General features: G+C 47.2%; 1 pseudogene; it reads right to left on the bottom strand.

Annotated features, from left to right (window-relative positions):
• LOC103348724 (laminin subunit beta-4-like) overlaps window positions 1-15,950 on the bottom strand; it is a 144,303-nt pseudogene that overhangs the window by 91,708 nt on the left and 36,645 nt on the right.

Genomic DNA, 15,950 nt, shown 5'->3' with positions numbered 1-15,950 from the left:
CAGGACTAAAGTGGAACAAGCAAAATTTATGCAAGTGGCAAAGGTCAACCCTGTATTTACATGGCCCTTAAATGTGGGGACCTCAGTGCTCTGCTTGTCCTATTGTAGTCTCAGTCCTGTGGGGAAAGGCAGATTAAAACAACATTAGAAGTCATTTCAGTAGTAAAAATGGCATTTGCCTAAAGTTTGAAAACATGCCAACATATACTATTTGTGGATCAAAATACATGTGCAAGTGTTCAAACAAGCATGGTCATGATAAATGGCAAATACATGACAGAGCTGACCCCTAGAAAGAAGGGAAAGAAACAGAGCAGGTGTGCACCTGGGTGTCAACAGTGCATGTCAGTTCTTGTTTCTTTACTTAAGTGTTAGGCATTTGAGAGAGAGAGAGAGAGAGAGAGAGAGAGAGAGAGAATTTCCCATGTGCTGGTTTATTCCCCTAATGCCTGCAACAGCCAAGGCTGGGCCAAATGTAGCCAGGGGGCCTGAAACCCAATCCCGGTCTCCCACAAGGGTGACAGTGACCCATGTACTTGGGAAATCCTACTAGCAGGAAGCTGGAATTACACATACAGCCTGGACTCCAATCCAGGCACCTGACATTATGGGATGTGTGTGTGGGGGGGGGGAGCAGCAGCTTAATTATTGTACCAAATGCTGCCCTTGTATGACATTGAAGAAAATCCCAGAATTAACAGAGAAAGACAGTAAGCTTTTACAAAGTTGCTGGTGGGTATAACGGTGCCTGTTGTATTATTCTGTACATATTATAGAGGCTTGAAATATTTCATTAAAAAGGTTGCAAGGTACATAATTATGTAAAGAAGCAAGATAACACTTTGTAAGGTGGCAAGATAATAATCCTGAAAGAAGTTCATGTGTCTTTTTTTAAAAAAAAAAAAAAAGATTGATTTATTTGAAAGAGTTACACAGAAAGAGGAGAGGCATTGGCCGGGGCCGCGGCTCACTAGGCTAATCTTCCGCCTTGTGGCGCTGGCACACCGGGTTCTAGTCCCAGTTGGGGCGCCGGATTCTGTCCCGGTTGCCCCTCTTCCAGGCCAGCTCTCTGCTGTGGCCAGGGAGTGCAGTGGAGGATGGCCCAAGTGCTTGGGCCCTGCACACCATAGGAGACCAGGAGAAACACCTGGCTCCTGCCAGCGCACGGGCTGTAGCGGCCATTTGAGGGGTGAACCAACGGCAAAAGGAAGACCGTTCTCTCTCTTTCTCTCTCACTATCCACTCTGCCTGTCCAAAAAAAAAAAAAAAAAAAAAGAAAGAAAGAAGAGAGGCAGAGAGAGAGAGAGAGAGAGAGAGAGGTCTTCCATCTGATGGTTCACTCCCCAGTTGGCTGCAACGGCTGGAGCTGGGCCAATCCGACGCCAGGAGACAGGAGCCTTCTCCGGGTCTCCCACGTGGGTGCAGGGGCCCAAGGACTTGGGCCATCTTCTACTGCTTTCCCAGGCCCTAGCAGAGAGCTGGATCAGAAGTGGAGCAGCAAGGTCTCGAACTGGCGCCGATGCGGGATGCTGGTGCTTCAGGCCAGGGCATTAACCCTCTGCACCACAGTGCCGGCCCCAAGCTCATGTGTCTTATTAGTGAATTATTGGTTGCTTTTAGCCAGGCAAGTGTTTTGGCTGATTTCACTGCTTTAATTACTGTCCCACACTCACTTCCAGGTGTCAAGGTGCATGCACTTCTAAGCCACCGCCTCCTGGTCAAATCCAGAAGTTTCCTCATCCACCAGCGTCCCCCACCGCTGCAGATTACCGAGATGCTATGACTCGCCTCAGTTGCAATTGGAAAAGCTCTTAAAGCTCAGATATTGTCGCCTCTGCCCTCTCCCCACCACGGCAATTTTGGAGATGCTGTGAGCAGCCCCAGGACAACTGCATCAGAACTTGCTTGAACCAGCCTGAGCACTCACAAATGCATGCATAAGGTTCTGAGATGGCCTTGAGCAGGTTCCCTACAGGAGCAGACTCCACAGTGCTGGCCGTGCTGGCCCTCCTGTTGGGCCCACAGCTGCTGCTGAGGCCCCCCACTGGCCACGTCAGTGGCTGCGATGAAGTGACAGCGGTCTGAGTGGCCGTCATGGTTGCACGCTGCAAGAAGACAGCAGAGTAACAGAGACTTGCATAGGGCTCCACGCTGCAATCCCACAACCTCCGTCTCCACCTTTGGCAGCCACCTGTCTCCCTCTTGTTATCACCCCAGGTGCCCAAGGTGCAAAACCAGTGGTGTCAAAGGACCCCCAAGTTCTCTGATGCTGCTCATGAACTTCCCATACACATGGCTAGAGTGGAGTTCTTCTTCCTTTTTTTAGATCAAGTAGACCCAAAAGAAATCCCTTAGGCAATCAGAAAGCTATAGAATGCCATGTTTGTGGCAGCGTCGAGCCGAGAGTCCTTTAGCAGAAGTACATGCTGTAAATGCACGTTTGTGCCTGGCCTGTTCTGCGTGCACTGGGCTTCTCTGATGGGACAGCAGGGCTGTGCCCAGCCCACTCTCTTATGTGCAGAAAGGCTGGATGGGCACGTCCTGTTGCATGTCTGGGGCTCAGCTTGGGGGCTGGCGGGAAAGGCATTGTGTTGGGAGGAAACTGGTTTCGTGGTGACATCTCTGCTGTCATCCCAGTTGGTTCATCTGGTTCATCCCTGACACGGCCTACCCTCAGGCTGCAGCTCACTGCGCCCTGTACACTGGGACTCCCGTAGGAGAGACATCCACACACCTTTCACTCCCCCCCAAGTCTGGGAAACAAAATAACAGGCACGTTTCAAAGTTCATCAAGGGGCCAGCACTGCGGCATAGTGGATTAAGCCACCACCTACAACATCCCATATGGGCACCAGTTCAAGTCCCAGCTGCTCCTCTTCCAATCCAGCTTCCCGTTAACAGCCTGGGAAAGCTGTGGAAGGTGGTCCAAGTGCTTGGGCCCTCATCACCCATGTGGGAGACCCGGATGAAGTTCCTGGCTCCTGGCTCCTGGCTTTGGCCTGATCCAGCCCAGGCTGTTGCAGTGCCCCACGCTGGTTTGAGCAAATACAAATACAGTCAGCCTGGGGGTGCTCACAGCATCCTATAGGTGAAGTTTAAGGTCAAGGTCCTGGGAGGGATGATTGTTCAGAAAGAGGGTAGGGGGTCTCTGTCCCAAACCACATATTTACAAATTCCTTGACTCATGCTGACTCCACTGACAGTGCTGGGAGGTGCTCTCACCCCCCTCCAGAAAGGTGCCCACAGCACACATGGGGCTCCACTTTCCAGTTAAAGTTCATTTGGGGAGTACCTGGTTCTTCCCTGGGAGATTCCTGGGGTTACTGGGATACCAGACAATTGGAGCCACACTCAGTCCATGCCTAGAACCCATGTTACCCCTCTCTGCAAGTGCTGTGCCCTAGGCCTGCAGCTGGCTTCCCAGGAGAGTCCTGGAAGAAGCCCTTGCACCTCTCACTGTTTGGGCCAGCTGTATTGTGCTGACGGTCGCGGTGACCGTGAACCTGCACCATAGCATCTGAAGAACGTCAAAACAGGGCTATGCTTCGAGAGCTTTGAGCTTCTTCAGACAGAAAGTGAAATACCAAGCTACAGAGCCTCTCTGCTTCTTGGTCCTCCATATGTTGGTGACAGTCTCAACCTCGACTGTATTCTTCACTCAACTGGCTCCTCAAGCTTTTAGGAAGTTTGGCGAGCATTTACAATAAGTTTTTTTGGGGGGGCATTTCTGAATTTTAGTTTCAGCTCAGCCATCAGTGCAATCAGGGGGACAGTTTCGTGTGCGTGTAGGAGATAGCTGAGGTGCAGAGGGGAGAAGAGGGAGAGGAGCTGGAGAAAGGCACGTGATTCTCTTTGATTTTCGCAAAATGCTTTAACTTGGTGCACTTTCAACGAGAGAAGCTCTCTGTCCAGTGACACTGACACAGCGGGAGGCTGAGTGAGAAGGTGCAGTTGCCTCCACTCAACCCTGGAGTGATCACACCTAAGAAATAGCTTAAATGTCTTTAGTAGATACACAGCTGGGTGTGGGGAGCAACTGGGACTAGACTGTTACTCGAATTAAGACTTATTTTATGCATCTGCTTTCCCACAATATGGTGCTGGGAGAGGAGGAAACAGCTTCTACGCAGCTGCCTCCAGTTCAACCAATAAACAGCAGGACCTGCTCCTGATTGGAGGAGAGCAGCATACTCGGCATGTGGGTAGCAGAGTTGGGATTGGTGGAAGAGGACTATAAAGGAGGAGAGAGACAACATGCACCAGGAACATCTATCTGAAGGAACACCTGAGCAGCCCCCGAGAGAGCCGGCTGGCGGTGTGCCGCTCCCCCGCGGAAGTGGGGAAAGTGGCAGAGGGAACCGCCCTTCCACGGAGGTGGAAGGGTCGGTAGCCAACCCGGGAAGAACCAGCAGCAAACCCGGGAAGGGCCGAGCAGACAAAAGAACAGCGCAGGGTCCTGTGTCGTTCCTCCACGAAGAGGGGGAGCGACAGCTGGGGCTCTGCCTAAAAATGCAACTCTTCTTCTACTGCATCAGTCTTTAGAGATCAGTCTAAAGATGAGGGAGACTTACAATAATTTTTTTAAAGATTTTATTTATGGGACGGGTGCTGTGGTGCAGCAGGTAAAGCCGCTGTCTGCAGTGCCAGCATCCCATATGGGTGCCGGTTCGAGTCCCAGCTGCTTGACTTCTGATCCAGCTCTCTGCTGTGGCCTGGGAAAGCAGTGGAAGATGGCCCAAGTCTTTGGGCCCCCGCACCTGCGTGGGAGACCTGGAAGAAGCTCCTGGCTCCTGGCTTCGGTTCGACTTAGCTCTGGCCATTGCCATCATTTGGGAAGTGAAACAACAGATGGAAGACCTCTCTCTGTAACTCTGTCAAATAAATAAAATAAATCTTAAAAATGATTTTATTTATTTATTTGAGAGGTAGAGTTACAGACAGTGAGAGGGAGAGACAGAAACAATCTTCCATTTACTGAATCACTCCCCAAATGGCCAGAACTGTCAGAGCTGGGCCGATCGGAAGCCAGGAGCCAGGAGCTTCTTCCCGGGCTCCCATGTGGATGCAGGGGCCCAAGTGTTTGGGTCCTCTTCCACTGTTTTCCCAGGCCATAGTAGGGAGCTTGAGAGAAGCAGCTGGGACTCAAACTCACACCCAAATGGGATGTCAGTGCTGCAGGCAGAGGATTAACCTTCTGTGCCAAAGCGCCAGTCCCTACAGTATTAAAAGAGTCATTTGTAGTACAAGAATGTTACTTGGATTGGCCACTTTTACAAAAGCAAATTCTACTGAAACACCATTAGTTTTGGTGAGAGGGCCTCGCACACAACAGGCCTTCAGTAAATTTTTCCAGAATAATTAATGTGAAATCAGGGTTCCTCCTTATCAAAACTCCATTTCTTTCTTCCTTCCTTCCTTCCTTCCTTCCTTTCTTTCTTTCTTTTTTGACAGGCAGAGTGGACAGTGTGAGAGAGAGACAGAAAGGTCTTCTTTGCTGTTGGTTCACCCTCCAATGGCCGCCGCGGCTGGCACACCGCGCTGATCTGAAGGCAGGAGCCAGGTGCTTCTCCTGGTCTCCCATGGGGTGCAGGGCCCAAGCACTTGGGCCATCCTCCGCTGCACTCCCTGGCCACAGCAGAGAGCTGGCCTGGAAGAGGGGCAACCGGGACAGAATCTGGCGCCCCGACCGGGACTAGAACCCGGTGTGCCGGCGCCGCAGGCGGAGGATTAGCCTAGTGAGCTGCAGCGCCGGCCTCTTTCTGCTCTTAATCTGATAAAACAGTGACCTCCAACCCCACTCCCCACTCTGCCCTGACCCTCTGCCAGTCACCAGCGTTGCTCAAGGGGTCCTTCCTGGCAGGTGCTAGCTGCGTGATGGTTTACAGAGCCTGGCAATGAGGCAGCCAGTCCAGGGCTGCTGCTGACCTGGGGGCTCACCAGCAAGGGTGGAGAGGGATGTAGCTTCTCCTGGGTGCCCCATGCACTTCCCTTCAGCTGGGCGCTCTCATGCATGATTGTTTCTGATCATGTGTATATTGCTTGGTATTCATGAACCATTTCAATTTAGACATTTTTATTTAAAAAAAAAAAAAAAACAAAAAACCATGAGCTCACATTAAGTTTCCATCAACACTACCTAAATATTTTTTTCCCCACCGAAGTCACATTTTTGAAACCTATATTTGTAAAGGAAAGAAATCCCAGAAAGGAAGGGTTACCTCACCACCAGTGGAGGGCTCAGTGTCCCAATACTTGGAGTCACAAACAAGCTCTCCCACGCCCTGGGCCTGGCCAGATGTGACATCAGGAGAGGCAGTCGCACAATCTTTTGCAAAATATTTAAACATTGTCCACCTGTGTCCAGGGTTTCTGGAATGCTCCACTAACACTCCTGCAGACTGGAATATCTAGGAACAAATGGGAAAATTTATAAGGTTTCTCTAAGGAGACTTTGTTCTCCACTTCAGATTGGAAACTTAAACACTCCACAGATCTTTTAAAATCTTTTAAAATCAACTACACAAGGGCAGGTGTTGTGGTGTAGTGGGCTAAGCCTCCACCTGTGGCACCGGCATTCCACATGGATGCTGGTTCAAGTCCTGGCTGCTCCTCTTCCAATCCAGCTCTCTGCTATGACCTGGGATAGCAGTGGAAGATGGCCCAAGTGCTGGGGCCCCTGCACCCATGTGGGAGACCCAGAGGAAGCTCCTGGCTCCTGGCTTCGGATCAGCACAGCTCCGCTGCCACTGCAGCCGTTTGGGGAGTGAACCAGCAGGTGGAAAATCTTTCTCTCTGTTACTCTACTTCTCAAATAAACAAATAATATCTTAAGAAAAAAATCAGCTACACAACACACATACAGAGACTTCTTCCAATGTGTGGGCAAGTACTTACAAGTACATATTTTGTTCTCAGAATCTCCTTACATTTTTCAAATGCTTATGATGAGTTACTTATTGAAAAAAAAGAACATATAAATTGAGAAGCTAATGTAATTCATATTTTATAGCAAATTTCTATCATTCTCTTTCCCACTGGCAAACCCTAATGCAGCCTTCAAAAACCCACCCAGGGAGTTTATTCTGATTCCCCGGAGCAGATTTAAAATAAAATTTTCAGCATTCTAATTCTACCTCTATTATTGCACTTGTGATGGATTATAATTTTCCATTTAAATGTTCACATCTATGATCAGAGTGTGAGTTCTTTGTGGGCAGAGATTGGCAATTTAAAAAAAATTAAACATTTTATATCCTTTTTTTTGTTAGCAAAACCAGCACCAGGCCTTGCATCAAAATTAGATTAAAGAAAGACAGTGATTTGCTCTGGCATCTTAAGATTAGCCTTAGAAAAGACTCTAAGCTTCTTCCCCTGGATCACAATCTTTCCATCTTTCCCTAAATGATTTCCGGTTCCTGTCTGTTTCTCCCCAAAGTTATCTTTTTAGTTTTTGTGGTCTGTATCACTCTAGTACTTGGAGTTTCCTTTTCCCAGTGTCTTCCAAGGTTTTTTAAGTTACTAACCTCAGAGTCATTAATTAACAGGTAATTTTTTTATATATAAATTCAAAAACAGCTAACCACAGGACAAAAGTGGGGTCTGGATTTCTTCTTTTTTTGCTCTGTGCCAGGAAGCCAGGCAGTGCAACTCCAGCCCACCACTGAGCATTCTGAAATTAGACACAGCGGGCAGCAGCTACGTACCTGTGCTTTGGAGGTCAACATAAGGTGGCTGAACTGAAATGCTTCTAGGTCCAGTCTGACACTGACCTGATCAAGATCTAAAGGAAAACCCAAAAAGAAGACACCTTTTTGAAAATCCAAAAAAGAAATGACTTTTAAAAAAGATTTATTTATTTATTTGAAAGAGTTACACAGAGAGAGAAGGAGAGGCAGAGAGAGAGGTCTTCCATCTGCTGGTTTACTCCCCAGCTGGCTGCAGCAGCTGGAGCTGTGCCGATCTGAAGCCAGGAGTCAGGAGCTTCCTCTAGGTCTCCCACATGGGTGCAAGGACTTGGGCCATCTTCTACTGCTTTCCCAGGCCATCAGCAGGGAGCTGGATCAGAAGTGGTACAGCCATGTCTCGAACTGGTGTCCATACAGGATGCTGGCGCTGCAGGCGATGGCTTTACCAGCTACGCCACAGTGCTGGCCCCAAGAAGTGATTTTTGAGAGCCCCCGGCTTGTCAAGCTAACCACCCCCTGCCGTGGCTTGTTGGTAATAAAATGCCCTTGAGACTATTTGTCTGGTATCACCCCCATCTCTGCCCAGTCCGCTGGCGCAGTGTCCCATGCCTCTGCAGGCCTAGATCTTTGGTGGAGCAGGGAGGTTTTACCCTGATTGCACCCACACATCTGTTTAGGTGGCAACACACATGGCCACCATGTGGCAGCATTTCCTACTACCAAAGAGAAGGCTCATTTCCTGGGATGCACATATTGAAGACACATCGATGTGTTCTGGCAAGTCAGAGCACTGTGGAAAGAATCAGCATGCCCCTTAATTCCAACAGCTGCTAACATCCACTGGAACTAGGCATTGATCACTTGGTATAGAATACAGCTTGGAACATTCCCCTGGAGTGGGGGTTGGGGGCTCCTCTCTGGTCAAGCAGATGTCAGAACTTTGCACTTAGCTAGCAGGCCATGATCTATTCTCCAGCACAGACACAGAGCAGCATCCCAACCTGGACGTGATGGGAACTCAGATGTCTACAGCTGAACTGTCCAGCAGAAGTAGAATGTGAGTCCAGGGGCTGACATCCTGGTACAGCAGGTAAAGCCTCCACCCGCAACGCCCACATCCCATATGGATGCTGGTTCGAGATCCAGCTGCTCCACTTTCAATCTAGCTCACTGCTGGTGCACCTGGAAAGGCAGTGGAGGATGGCCCAAGTGCTTGGGCCCCTGCAACCACACGGGAGACCCGAAAGAAGCTCCTGGCTCTTGGCTTCAGCCTTGCCCAGCTCCAGCTGTTGCAGCCACTTGGAGAGGGAATCAGCGGATGGAAGATCTCTCTCTCTCTCTCTCTCTCCCTCTCTCTGTGGCTCTGCCTTTAAAGTAAATAAAAAACAAGTCTTTTTATCTTAAAAAAATGTGAGTCCAGCATGAAATTTAAAATTTTCTAGTGGCCACATTTTAAAAAGAAAACAGATAAATTAACTTTTATTGAAATACATAAATCAATATAGTAGAGAATGATCATTTCATAATGTAGTCAACATGTTTTAAATTAAGCATGCCGTATTATAGTTGTTTACCCTTAATTTAAGTCTTGTACTCACAGCACATCTCAATTTGGATTAGCCTCATTTCAAGCAGCCACGTAAGGGGAGGGAACACGATGTTAGATAGGGCAGAGAAGAGTGGGTGCATTGCAGGAAGTGGGGTTCAGCAGAGTCCTCGGGCCAATGACTCAGGAGAGGCCAAAAGAGGGATCAGGAATTAGGATTCACAACACAATGGCACTTAGCACATGCCAGTTACGTATCTGTCAAATGGATAACAAAAGCAGTCCTAAGCTGTCCCACGCATTGTGAGTATTTCCACCCTTCCCTCTAATGGCCTAGCATCCCCTAAAAGACATCAGGTTAGCAGTGTGGAGAGTAGAGGCATCAGAACCCCAGTGCTGCAGACAGAGAAGGAGCGTGGAATTGTCCCATGTGGCTTCAGGAGAACGGAAAGGGTTCCAGGGCAGCGTGGGAGAGGCTCGGGGTGAGTGAGTGACCTGCACTGGGGTAGCCCAGCCAGGATGGAAGCACATTTAGGTCCATCAGCAGGCCCATGGCCAGTGGTGGGACAAGAAGACTCCCTGACCAGGCCCACATGTCCAGTGAGTGTCTAGTGTGGGGTTCAATGTCATCGTTGTTCATAAAGAGACATGGCATAAACCCAGGAAGGAAAAATGTCTCTCAGTGGGCTGCAGTCCTTTCAGTCCAGATTCTGTGTTAAAGTCTTTAGCTTGCAGTAAAAAGGCAAAATGTTCTCTTTCTCTTTCCCTTTCATGTGTTAAAGAAGGAAAAGGCCCTTGATACCAACGGTCAAGGGCTGGCTGCGTGGATCACATGAGAACCTGGGGTCATAGATGAAGTTTTGTTCCTCCTTGAGAAATATTATCATTAAAAGTCCAAACAGTGGCTGGCATTCTGGAGCTGCTGGTTAAGCCACTGCCTGCCACACTGGCATCCCATATGCGGACCAGTTAAGGTCCCAGCTGTTCCTCTTTTGATCCAGTTCCCTGCTAATGCGCCTGGGAAAGCAGCAGAAGATGGCCCAAATACTCAGGCCCCTGCCACCCATGTGGGAGACTCAGTTGGAGTTCCCAGCTCCTGACTGTGGCCTGGCCTACCCCTTGCCATTGAGGTCATCTGGGGAGTGAACTGGTAGATGGAAAATTGATCTCTCTCTCTCTCATTTTTGCTTCCCCACCTCCAACTCTGCCTTTTAAGTAAATAAACAAATATTTTTAAAAAGATTTAAAAAAAAGGATGGTAATTACTTATTGTTGATCCTATGTTAAAAACAAGCTGTTCTTACTATATTTGTCTTTCAATCTGGCTAAAAATAAAAAAGCAGAGGAAATAACAAGACATTAACTTTTCCATCAATAGGTACTTAAATACAACAGCAATTAAATTAAAATATGGCTTAGCGATTTTATAAATTTATATGCTAGGATTAAAATGTTAACTTCTGTGGAACTAATTTTCTGTCCTATAAGAGGCAGATGCCCTGGAAGCTGTTTTAAAATGCAGAAAAAAATAGCCAGGATATGCTTTTTGAGTTAGAATTACTTCCTTTAGTCAAAAATGGGAGATTTGGCAGGAAATTAAGGAAACAGTTGGCCAGCAGGTTACGGGCAATCATCGTCTCCCTCTCTCTATTTTTTTTCCCTCAGATTTCACAGTTTTGGTAGAAAATCTTCCCTGAGCAAAATCTTTATACACACTTGTGGACATAGGAAAAAGATATTTATTAAGCTCACAATAAAGGGGCCCCCAGGCTTGCCTGGTAGACCAGAAGGTCTTATTAGTGAATTGGAATTAATTTTGCTTCAGACAGATTTTCAAAGATTATAGCAGCACAGACTGGCCTTTGAGATCGCTTACTTTAATACCTCCACTTGTAGTTGTGTTTAAAACTCCTAAAGGGCTCTACAAAGATTGCCACAGCACTGTTGGTGGCCTGCACTGTTACTGCTGGCTTATACCTGTGGGACTCTGAAGGATTTTCTTTTTTCTTTTTTTGCAAAATTTCCAAGAAGCAAGGGCTGTTCATTACCACCTTCTATCTGGAAACTGCCTTCAACAGCACAAGTCCTCGGTGACCATCAGTTGTATGTCCTCACCGTGGCGCCTGTGAACCTGCACGATGTGACCAGGGCTGCCTCTTTGCCTTTACTGCCACCTGGCTTCTCCTCACTCACTCAGCTCCTTGCTTCTTGCCTTTCCTTAGACATCAAAAATCTCGTGCCTTAAGAGTTTTGTCATGAGCCAGACATTCTGATCTCTTACTCTTTCTGTTCTTTTGGGTCTCTGTTTAAATGTCAACATCTTCCTTTTTAAAGATTTATTTATTTATTTGAAAGGCAGAGAGAGAGAGAGAGAGAGAATGAGAATGAATCTTCTTGATCCACTGGTTCACTCCCCCAAATGGCCACAATGCCTGAGGCTGGACCAGGTCAAAGCCAGGAGCCTAGTCCTTGGGTCAGCAGAAGATGACATTAGCAGGAAGATACATTAGCAGGGAGCTGGACTGGAAGTGGAGCAGCTGGAACTCAAACTGGTGTGCATAGGGATGCTGGCTTTGCAGGTGGTGGCTTAACCCACTGCACCACAATGCTGGCCCCCAAATGCCAACATCTTAAAGAGACTGTTCTTGATTACCCTGTCTAAAATGCCACCACCTTCCTACCACTCTCTTTTCTGCCCAACTTTATATATTTCCTAAGTGCTTATCTACTTGAGACTATGCTATAGAGTTGCTGGTCTATTTCCTGTCTGTCTCCATCATTAGAGTTTAAGCTGAATGACACTAAGGAGCACTTTTTTTTTTTTTTGACAGGCAGAGTGGACAGTGAGAGAGAGAGAGACAGAGAGAAAGGTCTTCCTTTGCCGTTGGTTCACCCTCCAATGGCCGCTGCGGCCGGCGCGCTGCGGCCGGCGCACCGCGCTGATCCGATGGCAGGAACCAGGTACTTATCTTGGTCTCCCATGGGGTGCAGGGCCCAAGCACTTGGGCCATCCTCCACTGCACTCCCTGGCCACAGCAGAGAGCTGGCCTGGAAGAGGGGCAACTGGGGCAGAATCCAGCACCCCGACCGGGACTAGAACCCGGTGTGCTGGCGCCGCAAGGCGGAGGATTAGCCTAGTGAGCCGCGGCGCCGGCCGAGGAGCACTTTTTTTTTAAGCTCATATCCTCACTGCCTAGAATAGTACCTGATGCATCGTAGATGCTCAATCAAATTTGTTGAATGAATGCATGCTGATTGTAATGATTACTTCAGCCAATCTGTCAAAGAAAACCAGCCCACCCAGAGATCCACATCATCAATACATTTTGAGATCACTGGCCATGGAAAGCCTTATTGTTGAAGAAAACCACAATTTTTTTTGAAAATGAAGGTACAGCAGATGCTATAACAATTCTGAGCTTGTGCCTGACTTTTCCTCAAAGAGCAGCAGGGGATGTCAAGTCTTCAAAGTCTTTTCCATACTACTATGGAAACTATCAGGGAAAAATGTCCAAGGTCAAAGTTCGCAGGTCATGTGTAGCCATTTCAGAAGCATACTCCTTGATAAGGCTGGCTACAGAGGATATTTACTTATAGCCAATGCATGTGGGAGTCCCAATGCAATGGATCTATGGTGTTGGGAAGCCCCTGGAGAATTTTTTTTATTTTAATTTTTTAAATTTGTTTAAGGTGAACACATTTCATTCATTTCAGAAAAAGTTTTTGCTTGGTGGCTCTGCCTTAGGAAAAACTCACCCTTCATGCTGTGTACACGCTTAACCACCCCAGCCATTGCAGCCCTGCCTGTAGTACTTGTCGTCCTGGAAAGGTTTGAGTCGTTTTCTCCAGTTCTAAGTTTTCCAAGATGTCCGTCACTTTCTGGAGTCTGGACGAAAGAAACCTCCACAACTGGCTTTATTCCCAAATGCCAGAGGTTGAAGGACAAGACGGTGATGCTAGTGCTGGAGAGTTTCCAGTATTCGAGTTGGAAACCACTGCTGTGGATTTACTGAAGTCACTTGGAGGGCCATCCCTCCCACCTGGCCAAGAGTGGAGTACAGTGTCCACTGGCTCATTTCCTGTACACCAGGAGAAATCCTCTTCCTTACACAAGGGCTTCCTAAACTTAGAACAGTGCTGAGCACCCAAGCATTGTCTCCACTCACTTATAATCATCATCTTTTCCTAGAAACCAATTAGGACACAAGCATTTCCCAGAGACCTCAATGGGTTGCCTTACATGAACAATACGTGGAAAAGCCTGGGCCACTCAGAGTAGGTTCGTGTCCAACTTCCTTCCTGCACACCCTCTCATTTCAGAGGCGGACGTGATCGTCTCAGGGGTTTCAGGAGGTATGATACTCGGATGACCTTGGATATTTGTTCTGCTGCCAGTATACAGGGAGAAAAACACCCCTGCAGAGCCACTGGCACTTTTAGAAAACTGGTGTTGAGGGGCAAAAGACACAAGAATAAGCTCACATTGGGAATTTATGACTTTGAGGCAAAAAACTTCCAAATGGTAATTTGAGGTTGGTGTCTAATCGTTTTACAATTCTACACCCTCTCACCCCTCATCCCATCTAAGGCAGAACAACAGTGACTTGCATTATGCATAATGACCAGACTTTAAGGGACTTGGCAATCCTTACTGGCAGTCAATGCTGTTCACTCTACAGGAATGACTGAGGCAGCTGAGTGGACCAGTAGATACTAAAGTAATTCCCCTTGAAAACTGAACTAAAGAGATTTCAGTCTAACTCAAAAGTAACAAGAAATAGAATTGAGCAGATCTTCAAGCCAAGTTCAATCAGGGTTTCCCATACTTTGAATGCTATTGTCTGTGTCTCTGTTGTTCAGAAAGGAGTCTTGTCTCCTTCTGTCCTGTTGCTTCAGTGTCCCCAGGTGGATGTGGGAAAAGTCTACATGTTTGATTAATTAACATCCCAGCAAGTAAGCAAAAAACCGACCCACCTCCATATAGCTGAGGACGCGGTATTTCTGGTTGCCATTCAGCCCGCAGGTGGAAGATGCTGTGAGCTGGGTGATGCAGCCTTGGAGGAGATGGCAGGCACCCCTGCTGCATCCATCTTGACCCCTGAAGCAACTGATCCACCCTTGAACACAACAGAAAAAAGGCACATAGAAGGCAGTCTGGGGAGGATGCAAAGCCTGGAGAAGACACTGGTTGAGTGGGAAGCTTACCAACTCACTGATCTTCATTTTTACTCCTATTGCCCTCGAAGACCCAGGGAAGGGATGCTGCTGGTGTTCTCAGCCTGGAGGAAATCTCCTAGCTGGGTAGGATACACTACTTGTGTACCCTATCCCATCCTGGGGCAGCCTGCAGTCAGTGATTGATGGATACGGCATTCCAATGCCCCAGGCTGGGATCAACTCCACAATCAACTCATGTTCAGCATCTCCTCTTGGCAGTTGGGTGAAGCATGACCCCATCCAGGATCACATATGTCCACTTCCTTCACTCTTAAGAAATCACTGGTAGGACTCGAGCTGTGGCACAGCAGGTAAAGCTGCTGCTGGTGATGCTGGCATCCTATATGGGCATCAGTTCATGTCCTGGCTGCTCCACTTCTGATCCAATTCCCTGGTAATGAACCTGGGAAATCAGTGGAAGATGGTTCAAGTGGTTGGGCCCCTGCACCCATGTGGGAGACACAGATGGAGTTTCTGGCTCCTGGTTTGTTATGGCCATTTGGGGAATGAACCAGTCAATTCAAGATCTCTCTCTTTCTGTCTCTTCCCCTTTCTCTGTAACTCTGCTTTTCAAATAAACAAATAAAACATTTTTTTTCTGAAAAAAGAAATCACTTTCACACCAATCCCTGTCTTGGGTTCTGCTTTGAGGAAACCTGATTTGACAGCTTCTATTTATTGAGGCTTCTTTCTGTGTCATTTTTAGGGCAAATAACAAAGACTAATGCATAGGCATGAAGAAGGAGAATCCTTGTCCTGCTTTATGCATGTTATTCTGACCTACGTAAATTGGAGAATTTAGGAAATAATCATGAAATAACTTTCTATTAAATGATGGAAGTTCCATTGAAACTCTTTATAAGCTGGACGGTAGGGCTCAGATACAGCATGGACCAAATTTCGCCATCTATGGGCAGAAGAGGTATGTCGGCTTCTGGTCTGTGTGTCACACTTCGCCCACCTGACAGTGCCAACACCCAGATCTGCCATGGAGGGACTTGACCACAACTGACATGACACCAATTCAGAGGCAATGCTAAACTGTTGCCTCAATTCTCCACTTGAATAATTCTCTTAAATCTCTGTTTCAAAACTATTTTAAAAATTCTGTTCATTCTAAAATAGTAAGTTCCGGAGAGGGAATATTAACTTCTTTGGAAAAATTACAAGGAATTAAAATTTTAGTTTAATAAACTGCTAAATATGAGTTAGTAGTAGTAATCATAGTCAATAATAGAAAACACAAGAAATCCTAGCTATCAGATGGAAAAGAGGTAGAGGAGAACTTCGATGATTTAGAAGCTGGATGCCAGTGCCTGGAAAAGATTAAAACCATTGGATAAAAGATTTTTTGCTTCCTCTTTTTAAAACTTCTTTTTATTCTTGTTTCTCTGTATTTGTGGGAGGTTGCTTCAGGACCCCCACTGTTTACCAAAATCCACCAGTGCTCCTATCCCTTATATAAAATGATGTAATAATGGTATTGAACCTACACACATCAT

Source organism: Oryctolagus cuniculus, chromosome 3 (assembly GCF_964237555.1).
Source record: "Oryctolagus cuniculus chromosome 3, mOryCun1.1, whole genome shotgun sequence".
Classification (NCBI taxonomy): Eukaryota; Metazoa; Chordata; class Mammalia; order Lagomorpha; family Leporidae; genus Oryctolagus; species Oryctolagus cuniculus.
Note: the sequence above shows the minus strand (reverse complement) of the source record. Positions and strands in the feature narration are given on the sequence as shown.